The sequence below is a fragment of the Patella vulgata genome, chromosome 5 (assembly GCF_932274485.2).
Source record: "Patella vulgata chromosome 5, xgPatVulg1.2, whole genome shotgun sequence".
Lineage (NCBI taxonomy): Eukaryota > Metazoa > Mollusca > Gastropoda > Patellidae > Patella > Patella vulgata.
In genome coordinates, this window is record NC_065883.2 from 36,575,540 (window position 1) to 36,594,254 (window position 18,715).

The window sequence follows — 18,715 nt, forward strand, 5'->3', positions numbered from 1 at the left end:
GATTTCCGATAATTACTGCCAAAGTTATGGCCCTTGATCACTTTGCAAAATCTTGTGACGCTCTAAAGGCTAAAGTTATCATCCGATTGACTTCAGATTGATACACAGAGTTTAAGATCTTGAGAGGAACAAGTATATTGATTTTCAATGAATTTTTATGACTTGGAACAGCTAAATCCATGATATTAAAAGTTTTGTATACAAAACGTTAGCATGGGGCAGAACTTTATAAAAACCAAACAAATTCTAATGGTTTTCTCAGTTGTTGCTCTTAATCAGATTTTAGTGTATTATAAATGTTTCATTACCGTAAAAAGTAAAAAATATGCGACAACTCTTGTTGACTGCCCAGACGATTTAGCTGCTGTGGGCGTATTTTTCGTTGCCTGGCAACCTATCTTTTTAAAATGAAGAGAATGAAATATGAAATGGCTGTAAAGAAGGCTAGGCGTTGGGTTTGTTTTGCCAAATTTACAGACAAAATACTAACAAAAAAATGGGTATAAATCTGCCCCAGAAGGTTGGGGCAAGCATCAAAAAAAATAGTTGCTGTCTTTACGGTATAAGGAATAAATATGCAAAGTTCCAAGATGATCCATTCAGAATTGCAGTCTGTAGACGATAAATACAAAAAATGGGCGTAGCTCTGCCCCTGGGGGTTGGATATGAAAACAATATAAATAGGTGCCACCCAGTTATTGAAATGACAACATCTATAGTTGCCGTCCTTAGGGTATAAGGAATAAGTATACCAAGTTCCAAGATAATCCAAAAGGGCAGGGTGTGGGGGGTGGAAGAGGGGGTCGTGCACCAACATCGATAGTTGCCATCCTTAGGGTATAAGGAATAAGTATACCAAGTTCCAAGATAATCCATTCAGAATTGTGGCCTTTGGGCGCTAAAGGAAAAAATTGGGTATGGCTCTGGGCATTCACCAAAATCAATAGTTGATGCCCTTAGGCTATAAGGAACACATATACCAAGTTGATCCATTCAGAATTCCAGCCTGTAAACGATAAACACAAAAATTGGGGGTGGCTCTGCCCCTGGGGGTCGGGACATGCAGTTGTCGCCCTTGGGCTATAAGGAATACATATCCCAAGTTCAAAGACAAACCATTAAGAATCAGGGCCTGTAGGCAACTCACAGAGACACAAAGAAAAATGGGTGTGGCTCTGTCCCTGGGGGTTGGGCAATCAACAAAAAACAACAGGGACATCCTTAGGGTATAAGGAATAGGTATGCAAAGTTTCAAAAGGATCTGTCAAGAATTGCGGCCTGTAGGCGACACAAGAGACCCACAAACATTGGGTGTGGCTGCCCCAGGGGATCGGGCATGCACCCAAAATAATAGAGGTCAGCCTTAGGGTATAAGGAACAAGTATAAAAAGTTTTCAAGATGATCGATTAAGCATTGCAGGCTGTAAGTGACATACAGACACACAAAAAGAAAATGGGAGTGGCTCTGTCCCTGGGGGCTGGGCATTCACCACAAACCATAGAGATGTTCCTTAGGATAGAAGGAGTAAGTATGCAAAGTTTCAAGGCGATACGTTAAGAAATGTGGTCTGTAGACGACAAACAAACAAATACAAGAAGTGGGCGTGGCGCTGCCACTGGGGGTCGGGCATGCACCAAAAACAATAGGGATCATCCTTAGGGTATAAGGAATTCATATGAAATTTTTTCAAGATGATCGATTAAGAATTGTGGCCTGTAGGCGACGCAGACACACAAAAAGAAAATGGGCGTGGCTCTGTCCCTGGAGGTTGGGCATGCTCCCCAAAACATAGGGATGTTCCTTAGGGTACAAAGAATAAGTATGCAAAGTTTCGAGATGATACGTTAAGAAATGCGGCCTGTAGACGACAAACGTACAAATATAAGAAATGGGTGTGGCTCTGCCCCTGGGAATCGGGCATGTACCAAAAAACAATAGGGATCAATATAATTAACAATAAATTTAATGTCGGTATTTTCGACAAAACGGACAAATTTGGTTTTGAAGTAGTAAAATACCCGTCAATCTATAGTAACATACCAGATACCACGCTATATAGTGTTTTCTATTCACATGCATTACGATTTTTGACAATATATATGTAACAATAAAGAACTATTTCTCTCCCGAATAAAATCTCTTTACTTTAAATGCACTGCCAATGGCGCTACACAATTACGCATTGTACATATAAGATATAGAGGAGTGACCACACCCTTAGTAATACTACTGGGAGGGTAATAAATTTACCGTTCACGAGCGAGGGCTGGCAGACAAGCGTTAGCACGATAGCGAGGCAGGCATGACGTAATAGCTAAGGGAAAAACGTGAGCGCTAGTTTCATTTTGTAAAATCAAATTTAACATAATAAATTTTTAATTTACACACTTGAATAATATATTAAAAGGCGTTAACTACATATTAAAGTTGGCTAAGGCTTTAATCTTAAAACGGAATAAATGATAACAATAAACAATACAAAGTAATACAATAAATGCATAGGAAGGCCCAAAAGCCTGAGGCAGTGTCGCAAGGCCTCCAGGAAAATAAGGTATGTAAGCGGGCGGCCATCTTGGAGGAGGAAGAGTGGATCATTAGGATTACCCGGCGTGAGTAAGATTAGCTTAAGGGCGGAGACAGGACACAAAGGGTGGGCTGAGCCAAGAAAGGGTAAGGGGATCTTAACTTGACATTGGCGATATTGAACAGTTTTAGTTTTTTGAAGATGCACCAACAGGTAATTACCATAGAAACTGACGTGTTTCCGACACAAGGATGAGGTAGGATGAAAAGCACCCACAACTAGGAAATTATTTGGCCGCAAAAAAACAAAAAATCCAAGAAGGCATGCTCCCCAAAAAACTAAATTGTTATGCGAACGGATACCTAAAATATGCAGAAACTTTAATAAAAGCGAGGGTGTGATCGGTGACTTACATGATTGGGCCATACCGAGGTAACGTTTGGCGCCATTAAGCATATGGCACGCCCCCCAAGAGTTAACAGGGTCTGGTGAATTTACAGACTTATGTAATATAGTGACAATATTCAAATAGGAGCGAATTGAACTATAGGCCAATGACTTATTATTAACTAAATACGCTATATAAAGTTCAACAGTTTTGTCACTAGCAGGAACAGCAGTAAATAAATTTCATCCTGGTACAAAAAGTCAAATAGCAGTTAAGATGGGTGGCGTAAGTTTGTTGGGTTGTTTGAGCCCAAGCACAACATTTTATATTTAAAGAAGTTTCTTCGAGATCACTCAGACACGATCTGTCGCGGCCATCTGGAAGAGTAAAAGGCATAACTCAAATGACATAAAAGTTCATTGGTACTAAAAGTAAAATTGTAAGAGCTTAAATAGTCATATAGTCTCTCGAGTTGTCCGGGCTGATGCAATCGTGAGGCAGCATCCGCGATTACATTTTTATAGCCGGGTAGCCATAGAGCAGTGATATCAAAATTATAAAAAGCTGCTATCCAAAATAACAAGCGGAGAAAGCCAACCAGAGGTTTATTCTTGGAACTGCCTTTGTTAAGCACACTCTTGGTGGTCTGATTATCAGTATATACCACAACATGTTTGTTCTGCCACAGACATCCTCCATCTTAGCGCGGCGAGAATAACTGACAAAGTTTCTTTCACATTGATGTGGGCAGCCGCGAAATTTGGGAGGTCAATGCACCAATTCACATAATAATAGTCTCCCTTAAAACAACCACCCCCTCCGCAAAACGAGGCATCCGTATGGAGAGAGGTGATGGGTTGCAAATCCAAGAATTTTACAGAACTGTTGAAGACAGCCATAAATGAGATCCACCAATGTAAGTCCAAAAAGAATTCCTGCGACAACACAACTTTATAATTTCTGTTGGAGTTAACTTGAAGCATATCTAAGAGTCGGCGTAAAAAGGTGCGCCCTCCTTTAATTATCTGGCTCGCCCAGTTTAATTTTCCACACAAGGACTGCAGTTGTTTGATACTGGCACGTTTACGCACTTTAAATGAACACAACATATCACAAAATTCCGTTTGTTTTTCAGGGGGCATGGAAAGACTTAAATTATGCGTGTCTATGGCTATACCCAAAAATGTAAGTTTCTTGCACGGTGTGACTAATTTTGACCAACTGATCGAGTAACCAAGGTCTCTTAAAGTACGAACTAATAAGTTAAAGCCACGTTCACATTCGATTTTCGATTACGAGGAAGTCGTCTAAATATGCGATACACGTTATATTATAGCGCACTTTCATTATTTCACAAACCGCTTCACTTAAACGCTGAAATATTTTGGGGCTTCTGGAATGTCCGAATGGTAGTTTGGTGTCATATAAATAAGTGGGCGCACAGTCACCGGTGAAGTGCCACTTTGGTAGTCGGAACTATGGCAGCGAACAGAACGATACGCGTTTTTAAGGTCAACCTTTGCGAGAAACCAATCGGGGCGGATCACTTTAATAGCTGCACGTTTATCCATATATTGACAACTGGTGTCCGATGTATAGGAATTTAAAGAACATTCAATAGGGCGGCTAGCATCGTGAATAAGGCGTAGGTCGCCACTTGGCTTTGGTACAACGCCTAGTGAACTTATTATGGTAGGGTGGGGTTTTGCGACGACGTAATTACCATTAACAATCTCCTTTTTAAGCAGGGTTTCAACTTCCGAGCGATTTTTAAGTGCAGAGGAATAGTTTTCGCAATCAACTGGTAAGTAAGGACCATATTTTGTAGTAAGGTGAAAGCCTAGTTGAATACCATCTAAGAGGTTTTGTCTCTCTGTAAATGTTGCCGGAAGGAGGCTTTTCCAAGCCTGCCAACGGAGGGAGTTGTTCCCGTAATTCACTAGATAAGCTGTCCTAAAAAAGGACTTGTAGCAGATGTCCCAGATGCTGTTACACCACGACCGGACGGGTTTGTATGGCCATCGATTGCAGAATGAGAAGGTGACATACATATAGCACAATTGTGTCGCATTTTACAGTCTGGTCTCAAACAAGAATTGTTGTTGAAGTTTCTACAGATTTCCTTGCCATCGGGCATAAACGGACCCCTTCGCCGATCAAAGGTGGCGCGATGGGTGCCAAACTGTTTTCTTGGGTAAGAGGTCGGCTGGTCAGACATGGTGCGAATACTACCGTAATCGCGTTTTGGTGTAAGGTGAAAATCCCTCAGGTCTTGAAGAGGAGTGCCCCATTCAAAATTCTCTTCACTTTGGCGGTCGCGATATTCCTTATCATAGAGTAATACTGTTACCCAAATATATTTGGAAGCGAGACGGAATATGTCTCCAGTGTATTTAAGGTACGCTTGGACATTGAAGGTTTTGTCGTGTTTCACTTTCGTGAGTTCTTGAAGGATTTTAGCATTGGCAAAACCCCATTCTTCAATGGTAACCTTGTCTAAGGTTTTACGGCGCCCAAAACGAAACTCTACATCGGAGCTTATATTGTAAGATTTGTAGTTGATGGCAGGGTCGTCCCACAAAAAATTAATTGTCTGTAATGCTTTAGATTTGGCCTTGGTTTCATTGGCAGCGAGAATATCTAAAATAGACTGCTCACCTAATCCATTATCATTCGGTCGACCAGGAATACCGGAGTGATTGCTTCTTATATTAGGCCTTGATGCTAAGCTAAAAATTGATGTGTTAATATCGTTAACATCATGTTCAGGATTTCCTCTTCTGGAGCCAGGAGGTTGAGATGACATACCAGGGGTACATGAAGCTTCGGCCTCTCGGGCCTGTGGGCAAGCGCCGTTGTATTCGGCAATACGACTTTTTTCTGTGTCAATCTGTTTTTTAAGTTCGGCTATTTGGCGTTGGCGCTTCAACTGATCTAATTCTCGAGCAAGTTGTTTAATCTCACGCTCTTCAGTTACTGAGTTATCGCAGGGTGGGTAATTATCTAGGCTCTCTTTGCTTGTACCTTCCGTAGGGCAAGACCTACTAATTGTAGTAGGCGAGATGTCGTCTCGAAGCACACCAGGGGTGGCGCCATTTTTATTTGGTTCAGCGATGTCAAAGCCTTCACCGGACTGATTTTCGGTTTCATTGTCGCTATCAGCCAGAATATCTTTGATAAAACCCTTCAATTCTCTGCCACTTTCTGACATGGTAGCTGGAAGGATGAACCACTATACAATTATAATAAACACTTCAAACTAATAAATTTACCGTTCACGTGCGAGGGCTGGCAGACAAGCGTTAGCACGATAGCGAGGCAGGCATGACGTAATACTATTACTAATAGCTAAGGGAAAAACGTGGGCGCTAGTTTCATTTTGTAAAATCAAATTTAACATAATAAATTTTTAAAACATACCAGATACCACGCTATATAGTAATTTCTATTTACATGCATTACGATTTTTGACAATATATATGTAACAATAAAGAACTATTTCTCTCCCGAATAAAATCTCTTTACTTTAAATGCACTGCCAATGGCGCTACACAATTACGCATTTTAAAAGAAATTTCAAAACTTCCATTACTTCAACATACCATGTTTGACATTTCTTGTAAGCATATAACCGACTACATACTGGATAATAATGATCCAATTTAAAGGAGCTAAATCGCTAATATTTGGGACCTAGAAATTGACAAAAGTGGGTCGCAACGCATATAATACTGTAATATGAATGTATATAAACTGATTTACATTCTGTTTGAATGGCATTTAGTAATTGAACACATTAAAATAAACACAACAGTTCTATGGATAACAATTACTATATTTAATTAAAGCTACGTTTCAACAATGATTCTCTTGTCGTTACATTCAATGGTTTCCGTTTTTACTCCAATTTCAAATCAGTTATGTTCGGCGAAATAAGCCAGCAGTCTCAAGGGAGTGCAAATTTCTAGCGTCTGGTTATTCCAGTCTACATACGCCGTTTGATTTGGTGCAATGTGTCTAGCCTCGTCCCTCGAGTATTTCGATACAACTGGGGCTGAAGCGCATTATGGTACACGATTCGTGTACCAATGGTAAAATGTTTATTTTGTCTTAAATATTGGATATCAAAAGCCCATCTTTTTCCGGTAAGATCACAACATGAATGTTGATTTAATTTGACAAATAATTCGTGTTTTCAATGTTGAAGATTTTGGATGATATTGAGTTAGAGACTTAGCTACTTTAAATTTTATTTTAGATTTTCTGTAGTTACCTAACCCTGTCTGAATTACCTCCCTTATGCCTTTATAAATACACTTACATAGTACGATTTCTTCAACTTATGTGGGGTATTATATTAATATATTATATAATGTACAATTACATAACTTAATAATTCCGATTAGTCCCTAGAACTTCTGGTTTTTAAGCTTTTAACGTTATTTTATCTGGATTATCGCCCTTATTATTGTGATTTTTTTATCACCTTCTAAGATATGACGTCATTCTCAGTCAGCAGACGGCTGTCCCTCGAGACAGTCTACATTTCCTATTTGCTTCTTTGTATTCAGTTTTGTTTTTGGGGTTTTTTTGTGACGATGGAACATGTACCCTATATGTATTGAATACTGAAGCGTTTCTTGATTGAATTTTAAAGTTTAGACTACTTTTTTTATACATTTCACCGATGTGGTTACTTGTATAGTTGAATTTTACTACATGACATAGGCCTATGCTTACATTCGTATTTCGTGTAGCATATCATATAGCAGATCATGACTCATGCTGGCATTACACAATGGTTCTTTGGGTTGTATTCCTAATTGTTTTCAAATTTGAGTGAAGTCTGTGTCTCTACAGACCCGGGACTGTACAGCGTAGTGTACGCTTACGGCTAGCCCCCGGATCCATTCACTTTTTTTGAATTGTCTGTACAGTATGTTTGTCCCCCTGCACTTACTATTAGGGTATAAGGAATAGGTATGTAAAGATTCAATTCAAAGGCAAAATTCGAAATTGTGACATTTTCAAATACCATAAATTGGACCATGATCCCGGCTATCCAAGAAATGTATTCATATTCGAAATAGGAGACGTATTCTCCAAACTACGGCCTATTGTTTTCATTTTTATACGCCCACATTTTCATGTGGACGTATATTGTCGCCCCTGGACGTCCGTCCGTCCACAATTTGTTTGTGGACACTCTACAGGTCACAATTCTTATATCCGATTTTGACGAAACTTGAAATATAGGTTTATCTCCAAAAGATCTCGGTTCCTTTCGATATTGGCATGTATTGGATCGAAACTTCATGGATTATGGGCCCTGTTTGTACGAAAAATCACGTTTTTAGCTTGTGGACACTATAGAGGTCACAATTTTTATCCGATTTTGTTGAAACTTGAAATGTAAGTTTATAACCCAAAGATTTCGGTTCCTTTCGATATTCGCGCATATCGGACTGTAACTTCCTGAATTATGGCCCCTGATTGTACGAAAAATTGCGTTTTAGCTTGTGGACCCTATAGAGGTCATAATTTTATTCCGATTTAAAAAAAAAAGTATTATTATATCACCGTTACACCCTAAGGACGGCTGAGTTCGAATTTCGTGAAAATCAACCCAAAACTGACAGACAAAATGGCAGCCGTTCGTTCTCAAATAGCGTAAAAATATGGTATATCAAGGTTGTGGACCCTATAGAGGTCACAATTTTTATCCGATTTTGTTTAAACTTGAAATGTAAATTTATAACCCAAAGATCTCGGTACCTTTCGATATTTGCGCATATCGGACTGTAACTTCCTGAATTATGGCCCATGATTGTACGAAAAATCGCGTTTTTAGCTTGTGGACCCTATAGAGGTCATAATTTTTATCCGATTTTGTTGAAACTTGAAATTTAAGTTTATAACACAAAGATCTCAGTTCCTATCGATATTCGCGCATATTGAATTGTAATTTCCTGAATTATGGCCCTTGATAGTAGGAAAAAATCACTTTCTTGTTAGCTTGTTCTCTATCCATCTCTCGAAAATGTGGGCGTATCCTGCCTGGCAGCCGCTGGTCATTTCCGTTATCGTCGATTTTTCACTTTTTCTCATATTCAGTTAAAAATGGTGACCACCAATTGACCTAAATCAAAATTCTAATCCGATAGATTTTTAGGCATTCCTTCAAGGATTCAGAAAATGTAACTCTCACGTCTAGCTGTAAATTGGCAAACGGCAGGCCGTGTCAAGAACAAACGACCTGAACGAATACAGGTATCGCCTTGAAATTTTCAGGGCACCTAGGTACCAACGTGAAAAGTTCCTCCTCGCCGGAATTTGGTAGTCAATGTACCTTTGGTTCCAGCGTGGCGCATGCGCGAAGTGAAAAGAAGTTGCGGTGGATTTTGGGTGGATTTCAGAGTGGTTTGGTGAATTCGGGTGGATCCGTAAGGTCGGGTGGATCTAAGATGGCGGCCATAATACAATAACAAGTGTTGAAGAATTTGGTCCGATTGCCTTCAAATTGGCATAGAATGTACCTTGGGATTCTAACTATCACATATTAAAAATAAAATGGTGTGGGATTCTGAGAACGTTGAAAATAAATTCGAAGCCCACCCCCACCCATCATCACTGTTTTTTTGCTTAAAAAATTGACATATTTTATCGATATTTTATTGTTCTTGATATCTGAGCATTTTCTCCTTTTAATATGTGATAAATATCATCGCGGCACAGTCAACCGCTAGAAATTCCAGAGATTGGGACCACCGGAAGGATGCCTCAGCAGTCAAAAAGAGAGAAATGAGGTTTAACGTCCACTCGACACAAACTAGGTCATTTCGGGACTAACATATGGTTTAATTTTATTTCACTAATTCGCTTGCGCGTAGGGGTCTTTAGCAGTGGGAGGAAACCGGAGGACCCGGAGAAAACCCACGAGGTTGGACAGGCGACCCTACTCCTTGCCACGTACAACCGGGGATTCGAAACCACGCCAGTCGACTCAATGACAGACTTTATGATACAGCCCGCGCACGCTAACCATTCAGCCACCCCCCCCCCTCCCCTCCCTAAGCGTCGATGAAGAGCGAGGCCTGACGCATTAAGGACTTGTTTTTCTCGGAGGACTGGCTCGGTCGTGGGAAAGGGTTCGTCCCCGTAGGCGTATCTTACGGTGTGTGGCGAGTTGCGGCCGATTCGTAGTGCTTCGTCTCGGCTGTAGTCTTCGGACTGGCTGCTCTGATCGGCGCTAGGGCGAACGTAGTTCAGCTCTGAACGTAGGTCTCATTTTACACTCGACCTCTACGTTCAGGGACTGTCCTATTGAATCCTTGTCGAAAATCTAATCGCTTCCCAGTCAATTTTACTGGGCAACTTTTTACTGCTAGCCGGTCGAGTGTCAGTCCCTGTGAACGCCTGAACAATATAAATGAACATCTTAGGGAGAAAATAAGACCTTGCTTACCTGGCTAGAGTCAGTATGAGCGACGTATTTTTTAACAGCATGTTGTGTCGCTCATACTGACTCTAGCCGGGTAAGCAAGGTCTTATTTTCTCCCTAAGATGTTCATTTATATTGTTCAGGCGTTCACAGGGACTGACACTCGACCGGCTAGCAGTAAAAAGTTGCCCAGTAAAATTGACTGGGAAGCGATTAGATTTTCGACAAGGATTCAATAGGACAGTCCCTGAACGTAGAGGTCGAGTGTAAAATGAGACCTACGTTCAGAGCTGAACTAGGGCGAACGTAGCTCCAGGCTGAGGAACGACCCGTTATTCCCCGCACCCCTACCCCTGGTGTCGTCGCGGCTGACTTGACTGCCCTTCGTAAGCTTAGGTCTTCGACGATGGAGTGGCAGGAATTGGGTAACAGTTTAGAGGGTTGGCGACTCTGGTCTCGAAACACCCCTTATAGGCCGTGGTGTGAAATTTCTAGCTAATCTGCTTCTGTTTTTCCGTGCCAGCAAGTTTCGGGTGAAAAAAAGTACAAGTACATCATCTAATTATACCCATACTTTTTCTAGACTCTTTGATGAAAATGGGAGGGTATACACCGATACATGACCACTTTTCACGGCCACTTTTGTTCAAAAGTGGCCGTGTATCAGTTGAAAAGTGGCCGTGTGTCAGTTGAAAAGGGACAAAAATAACAAAATCATGATTTACATATTTATTTGAACATCTACAACCCGTTTTGAACATGCTATGGTAAAAGAGTCATCATTTTCAACCGTCTCAGCACTTTTCGAATGTGCGTCACTCTCAGTCATATTCTTACATTTTGTCTCACATTTTTTTACATTTTGATATCTAGTCGCACTTTCACATTTTGTCGCGGCTTATTCTCATCCGCAGCACATAATCCAAATATTTTACTATTATAAATTAATCTCTTGGCATTTTCAACACTAAAAACATTCACATTTTGTCGCGGTTTATGCTCATCCGCAGCACGTAATCCAAATATATTACTAGTATAAATTAATCCATTGGCATTTTCTACACTACAAACGTGAGAACTCTACAATTCCAACTCGTCTTCATTTAATGGCTGTTCTTGTTTTTGTCTGCCAGTGGTGTTGGATTCTGTGTTTGTGGTGGATGTTCTGCCATTATATTATTGGCGATTGATGGGGATTAAACAAAAATAAAGACAGGAAAAACATCTGCCACTTTTAATGAAGGAAAAGAAAACATTACAGGAAGTTGTAACAGTTAGCTCCCTTTGAGCAAGTTCGTACCACATTATATTTGAAGAAGATTAAACGTAACCAATATTAAAGATGAGTTTACTACCCAAAAAGTGGATGTCAATACCTCGCGAAGTTAATGAATTGATCTGTGCGGAAATTAGGAAATGTACCTTGCTTATCAAAAAAGTTAAATCCAATCTTTTGTACTGATCTCGAAGTGTCACCATATTCTTATGCAATTGGTATTTTTCCTCGTGTTTGGCAGAATTCGACTCATCTGCATGGCTTTAATTTCTTGTTCTGTGAAGGATCGGGCTTCTAAATCTTCGCAATCATTGAAATCTCTTGCAGAACTGATATTCTCGGTCTTAGAAATATATATCTGTGACATTTTAAAGTAGGATTCTTCGACAAATTCCCGCATTCAATCTGCCATCCACTACAATTGACGCAGCCAGGGCGACCTTCGGTTGTAGACCACGGTCGCGACTACAGTCTGAACCAGCACCCAAATGCAAATGGCCCTAGCCATTGACTATTCAATATGGTGGCGACCATGTCAGTTGTTCCGCCTGCTATATTTTCTTCTATTTACTCATGTATTTTTAAAAACTGGTTAATTTTCCAAGCTTAAAATAGATTACAAATAGGATTAGTCGATATCAGAATATTTTTCATTGGAATTATGTCACCCAACCAAATCATTTCACACGTACAGTTTGTTGTCGTGTGCCTATATACATTCGAATAAGAAGATCCTAATCTGTCAAATTCATCAAAAAGACGAAAAAAAATCATATTTTACATCTATACTACAATGCCCATTCACTAACTTTCAGGTGTTAACATGGACCCTATAATACCGACCAAGGTGTAAATAACGCAACGGCAATCGGCAATTTTATTATATTTTTCAGAAAATCTTCTCAAGTGTCAGTTTTGTCAGCCATCTTTGAATTATCCCGACCGTGCTTTATCGCATGGGACGGCTGGTCACGACCACTGGTTGAACTAAATGTCATTCACATGCAGATGGTTCGACTATAGTACGAAAATCCGTGCAACCGAAGGTCGCCCAGGATGTTGGCAAACAAGAAGAAATGGCTATTGTACAAAATAATTGGATGACGTTTGCTTTACTCAACCAATCAATATCCCTGTTATGAACATTTTCCCTGACCTGATTTAAACCGTGAAATGCACGTGCGGTGTACTGGCATCATTTACCTGAGTAGAAATAAGCGTTTGCGATGAGATAATTCGCTTCGCCTCGGAGCCCCACTCAAAAAAGAGACGGTGTATCAACCCATACACCTTGAAAACAAGGTATATAAAGCAAGGCTGACACTTGCACGATTCCGTGGCACGACTCCACGACTCGAGTCGTGCCAGTGCGCAAACTAGTCGTGAAGTGTGCGTAAACCCGTCGTGACTGCGTGCCATGTCGGGACGAGAATTTTGAAATGTTCAAAATTTTGGTCACAACAAAATTTAGCAACCGGGTCGTGAACTATGCGTGAACTCGGCGGGAGGATGCGTGGCAGTGCGCGCCATGTCACGAACTGCCACGAATAGTTTACGACTACTGCGCGACAGTGGCGTTCGCGTCGGTGCAGGTGTATATATAGGGCTTCCTGGACACAGCTCGCCATTCCAGAGATCGTCAGCGAAGAGACAACTTATCACAGAGACATCATGCCACTGCCATCAGAACAATGCTGTGGAAGCCCTTGTAGTTGTAATAGTAAGAGCCAGCATTGGGTGGCTTCTTCATGGCGATGTGCTTGCCGTCCACAGCCCCCAGACAGTTGTGGTAGTTCCATCTGGAGCTGAAAGTGGCAGTAACTTCCTTTCACTCCTTTTCAGTTTTAGGGCAGCGCAACACTTCGTCCTTGTAGACCGCGATGATGGCTTTACACATCTCGGGTATGAACTTGCAGATGGTACTTGCTTCAACCCTGAAGCTGTACTGCAGACTTGGATAGGAATTTCTAGTGGCTAGGAAGCGGAAGGTGACAGCTCGCTTGAGTCCAACTTGAAGCGGTTCCCTCATGAAGGTGGACTGCTTCTGGTCAACCATTCCCTGGCCCACACTTTCCTTTGTGTCTTTCTTCGAGGTGGGGTTGCCTTTTCTTGCTCTTCTGCCTCTTCCAGCCTTTTCTGCTGCACTTGAACAATGGCTAGAGCAGCTGCCAGGTATAGGCATCTTCTCTTCCCTGCAATGATTGTTTCTCTGACATTCAGCATGTTGTCTCTTCCAAAAGTCGTGCAAGTGTCAGCCTGGCTTAACTATTACTTCTTCTAGTATTACTTTGTATTGCCAAACAACTTTTCTGTTATCCAATCTTTGACGTTTGGCAAAAAAGGGAAAGTAAATACCGGCTTACTTATCAATGTGCAATGGTATTTGAATTTCGCGGTGATTTGGTTTTAACAGATCACATGACATAATTCGCTTATCAGACACACACGACGAAAAGTTCAACAGGTCGTTTTTCCGACGTGGTTTCCCCTTGTCAGTGATGCAGGATGGAGGGCCTGACAAGGACAGCTGTCTAGTCCTTCGGATGAGACGAAAAACCGAGGTCCCGTGTAAACATTGGAATGCACGTAAAAGATCCCTTGGCAGTTGGAATTCGATATAAGAGTAGGCGATAGTGCCGCTGCCCGGGCAAAATTTCCCTCATAGCACACTGTATGGCGTATGCCCGTCTTCATTAGCCCAGTATAGGAGCAGAACAGTAGGACGTTAAACCCCATTTCATTTCATTTCAACAGGTCGTGTGGCGAAAGGCCACCTGCAGTTTGTTTACGTTTTGTTAGTAACGGTGCATGGCGGAAGGATAGCTAAAACTGCATACTTTGTGTACATTTTGTTAAATACACTGAGCTAAAACCGTTCACTGGTTAATTTGTTAAGGGGATCATATCTTAACATTTTCCCATTTTCTTGCAAATGCAAGCTGATGAAGATATTCTCCTAAATGCATGACAACCCAGACCAAGGACTACTCGGCCCAAGACCGGGTAGACTAATCACCGGAATTCATTTACAATCACCGGAATATATTTACAATCACCGGAATTCACTTCAAAAATCTCCGATTCCTCCCACAAAACTCACTTATTTTAAATGTATAATACATTTTGATCTCTCCACAGGCCAGATATAAAGGCGCTGTAGGTGAATTTATTTGAAAGACTACCGGAATTCATTTCAAATATATGCATCATGATTATGATAACGTAGGGCGCGTCGTATTACCAAATAGGCCGAACTTACAGCAGATACATTCTAGTATTAATATTAATGCAAAATATAAGTAAATACAATTGTCTTGGGGCGAATTCCGATTTTCTCAAAGTGAATTCCGGTGTTTTAAAGTAATTTTTAATTAAAGTAGCTAAGTCTCTAACTCAATATCATCCAAAATCTTCAACATTGAAAACACAAATTATTTGTCAATTTAAATCAACATTGATGCTGTGATCTTACCGGAAAAAGATGGGCTTCTGATATCCAATATTTAAGACAAAATAAACATTTTACCATTGGTACACGAATCGTGTACCATAATGCGTTTCAGCCCCAGTTCTAGCAAGAGACTCGAGGAACGAGGCTAGACATATTGCACCAAACCAAACGGCGTATGTAGATTGGAATAACCAGGCGCTAGAAATTTGCATTCGATTGAGACTGCTGGCTTATTTCGCGGAACATAACTGATTTGAAATTAGAGTAAAAACGGAAACCATTGAATGTATATCAGTTTGTGTCAATTTCTAGGTCCCAAATGTTAGCGATTTAGCTCCTTTAATGTAAAATATTAGTAAATACGAAGGTCTAAAAGTGCGAATTCAGATATTTTGTAAGTGAATTCCGGTGTTTTAAAGTAATTTATTATTAGTGTAAAATATTTGTGATCGAGTACGAAGGTCTGAAGTGCGAATTCAGATATTTGAAAGTGAATTCCGGAGTTTATATGTTTTCAATGTGAATTCAGGTGATTTTCGGTGTTTAAAAGTAATTTATTATTAATGTAAAATATTAGTAAATACGAAGGTCTTAAGTGCGATTTCCGATATGTTGAAAGTGAATTCCGATGTTTATATGTTTTCAAAGTGAATCCCGGTGATTTAAAGTAATTTATTATTAATGTAAAATATTAGTAAATACGAAGGTCTTCAGTGCGAAGTCAGATATGTTGAAAGTGAATTCTGGTGTTTATATGTTTTCAATGTGAATTCCGGTGTTTATGTGTTTTCAATGTGAATTCCGGTGATTTTAAAGTAATTCAATATTAATATTAATGGAAAATATAAGTAAATAGGAAGATTGTACGGGCGAATTCTGATATCTCCAAAGTGAATTCCGGTGAATGGGTTTGGTCAAATAATATTGTAAGTTAAAATTAGGACTGAAATGCTGATAAAAGAGGCTTTTTGATGAATTACAAATAGGTTCTACACATAATTGTTTTAAAACATCTCAAATTTGACGAGTTACGAGATTTTCTCCACATATGTCGAGTAATCTCCCTTTAATGGACAAAATATCGGATTTACAAATCATATTAAATGTAAATATTGTCATTGTGTAAAGTGACAAATCACATACAATCACAACATAATAAACTATCATAACATGAGAATACTCTGAACAAAGACAATTACATGTAATTGTCAGCGGAACTTATTTAAATTGATTTCATTTATTTATTTCAAAACAATTTACGATGTCGATGACAGAAAGTGACAATCGACACAATTTGCAAGTATAAATAAATAAATATAGCTATAATATTAAATTGTTTATTGCACTATATATACCATAATATGTTTCATGCATATAATTACTGTTTTAATAAACTATTAATCAATCTCTAATTACAATACATTACAACGAATTGCAACGAAAGTATACATAAGTTTCTTGCCAACAAAAATCACATACACGAGTTATCTCCCGTGAACCTCCGATTTGGACAAAACCAGTCACGCTTCTTATAGACTTATACTCATAGTAAATTGTTATTTTGTGTTTCCACAGTCAATATTTTTGAAGTTATTGGTTGTTATTTTGGAGTTATTGGGTAACTCGACGCAAATTGTTTTTTAGTGTTATTTTGGAGTTCGGCCTATTGGGTAATTACGCGCCAGGTACGTTACCATAACCATGATGCATATATTTGAAATGAATTCCGGTAGTCTTTCAAATAAATACCTCCACAGGGCCTTTATTTGGCCTGTGGAGATATCAAAATAGTAATTCGTTACATTATAATGTATTATACATTTAAAATAAATTAGTTTTGTGGGAGGAATCGGGGGTTTTCGAAGTGAATTCCGGTGATTATATGTGAATTCCGGTGATTGTAAATGAATTCCGGTGATTAGTCGGGCCCCCAAGACCACTCAGACCAATAGCAGTCCACTCAATCAAAGACAGAAGACCACTATGGTAAAGACTGTGTCACCGTGGAGGTGAAATACTATGTGCAGTACTCATACCCAAGTTGTTATGGAGAAATAGAACCGAAATAGATGAGTTGGTACATGATAAGTGCACTTTCTTTTTTTTTTGAAAAAAATATGTATGAATTATTTCTGTACCAGACTGAGCTTGCATGAGTCTCCTGGTTGAAAATGTCGCTACGGCCCTTGAATCACCAGTCAAAAAGGGGGCATATTCTGGCGCATTACTCCCTGGTTGACTTACTGTAGCTGCGGAAGTTTAAACCCCTATTGTTAAACTCTATTGAACAAATGACAGGGTTAGGGTGACTAAAGATCAAGCATCAAACAAAATTTTCAATGTGAATGTAAATCAAGCTGCATTACAGATATATGTACTTGTTACAAGTGAAAACTTTCTTGTATGGATTTGTGTATATTGTTCGAATATAAAAGTGACAGCCAAACATATGCTGACAGTGACATTGATTTTAATAGTGATGATGATATTGATGAAATTATGTGATTCTTTATAAGTAGGCCTACACCTGTATAAATGTATTTTTGTAAGCTATATTTAAATATTACATATTTTAAACATGTTTTACTTAAATGTACTGTACATGTAAATAAATTTTCATATTATATATTGTCACTTTATGCTGACTATATGTTTTTATTTTAGTTTTTTATTCTAATTCATTTCCGACGGTTTCCCCTTGTCAGTGGTGCAGGCGGGGGGGGGGGGGCTGACAAGGTACAAGGACTGCAGTCTAGTCGAGGTCCCGTGTATACATTGGTGTGCACGTAAAAAGATCCCTTGGCAGTTGGAATTTGATATAAGCGTAGGCCATAGTGCTGTGCCCGTTCAAAATGTCCATCATAGCACACTGTATGGCGTATGCCCATCTTTATTGGCCTAGTACGTGTATGGGAGCAGAACAATAGGACGTTAAACCCCATTTCATTTCTAATTCATTTTACTATACTATTCAAAAAAAGTAGGGGATATTTGATTTTTAAGTGTTATTAAAGTCACCTAATGAAACTGACGAAGAAACAAATGACAAAATGAAATGAAGTTCACATTCATCGATTTATTCCAAATGATCGTTAGACTAAGTAAGGCACAGACTGACCATTATAAGGGTAAAATGATACCCGGGGTCAAACAGCAAAGTTACCACAGCATCACAACCAAGTCAGTAACGGGTAAATCCTCCTCTGTTTGCCAAACAAGCATTGATCCGACGTGGCATACTCCTAATGAGACGTCTAAGGTCATTTTGGTCCAGATTGTCCCATTCCTGTTGCAACGCAGCAGCAAGTTCTTGGACATTGGCAGGACGTTGTTGACGTTGACGTAACCTCTGTCCAAGCATGTCCCAGACATGCTCGATGGGGGAGAGGTCGGGACTCAGTGCTGGCCAAGGTAATGTGGTGATGTTCTGTTGTTGGAGGTAACCTGTAACGATCCTGGCCCTGTGACATCTTGCGTTGTCATCCTGGAAGATGAAACGGCGGCCATGACGTCGTGCGAACGGCACAACATGGACTGCCAAGATGTTGTCCCGGTAGTACTGGCCTGTAACACGCCCTGCAACAACATGTAAAGCCGTTCTTCCAGCAACAGTGATGCCTCCCCACACCATAAC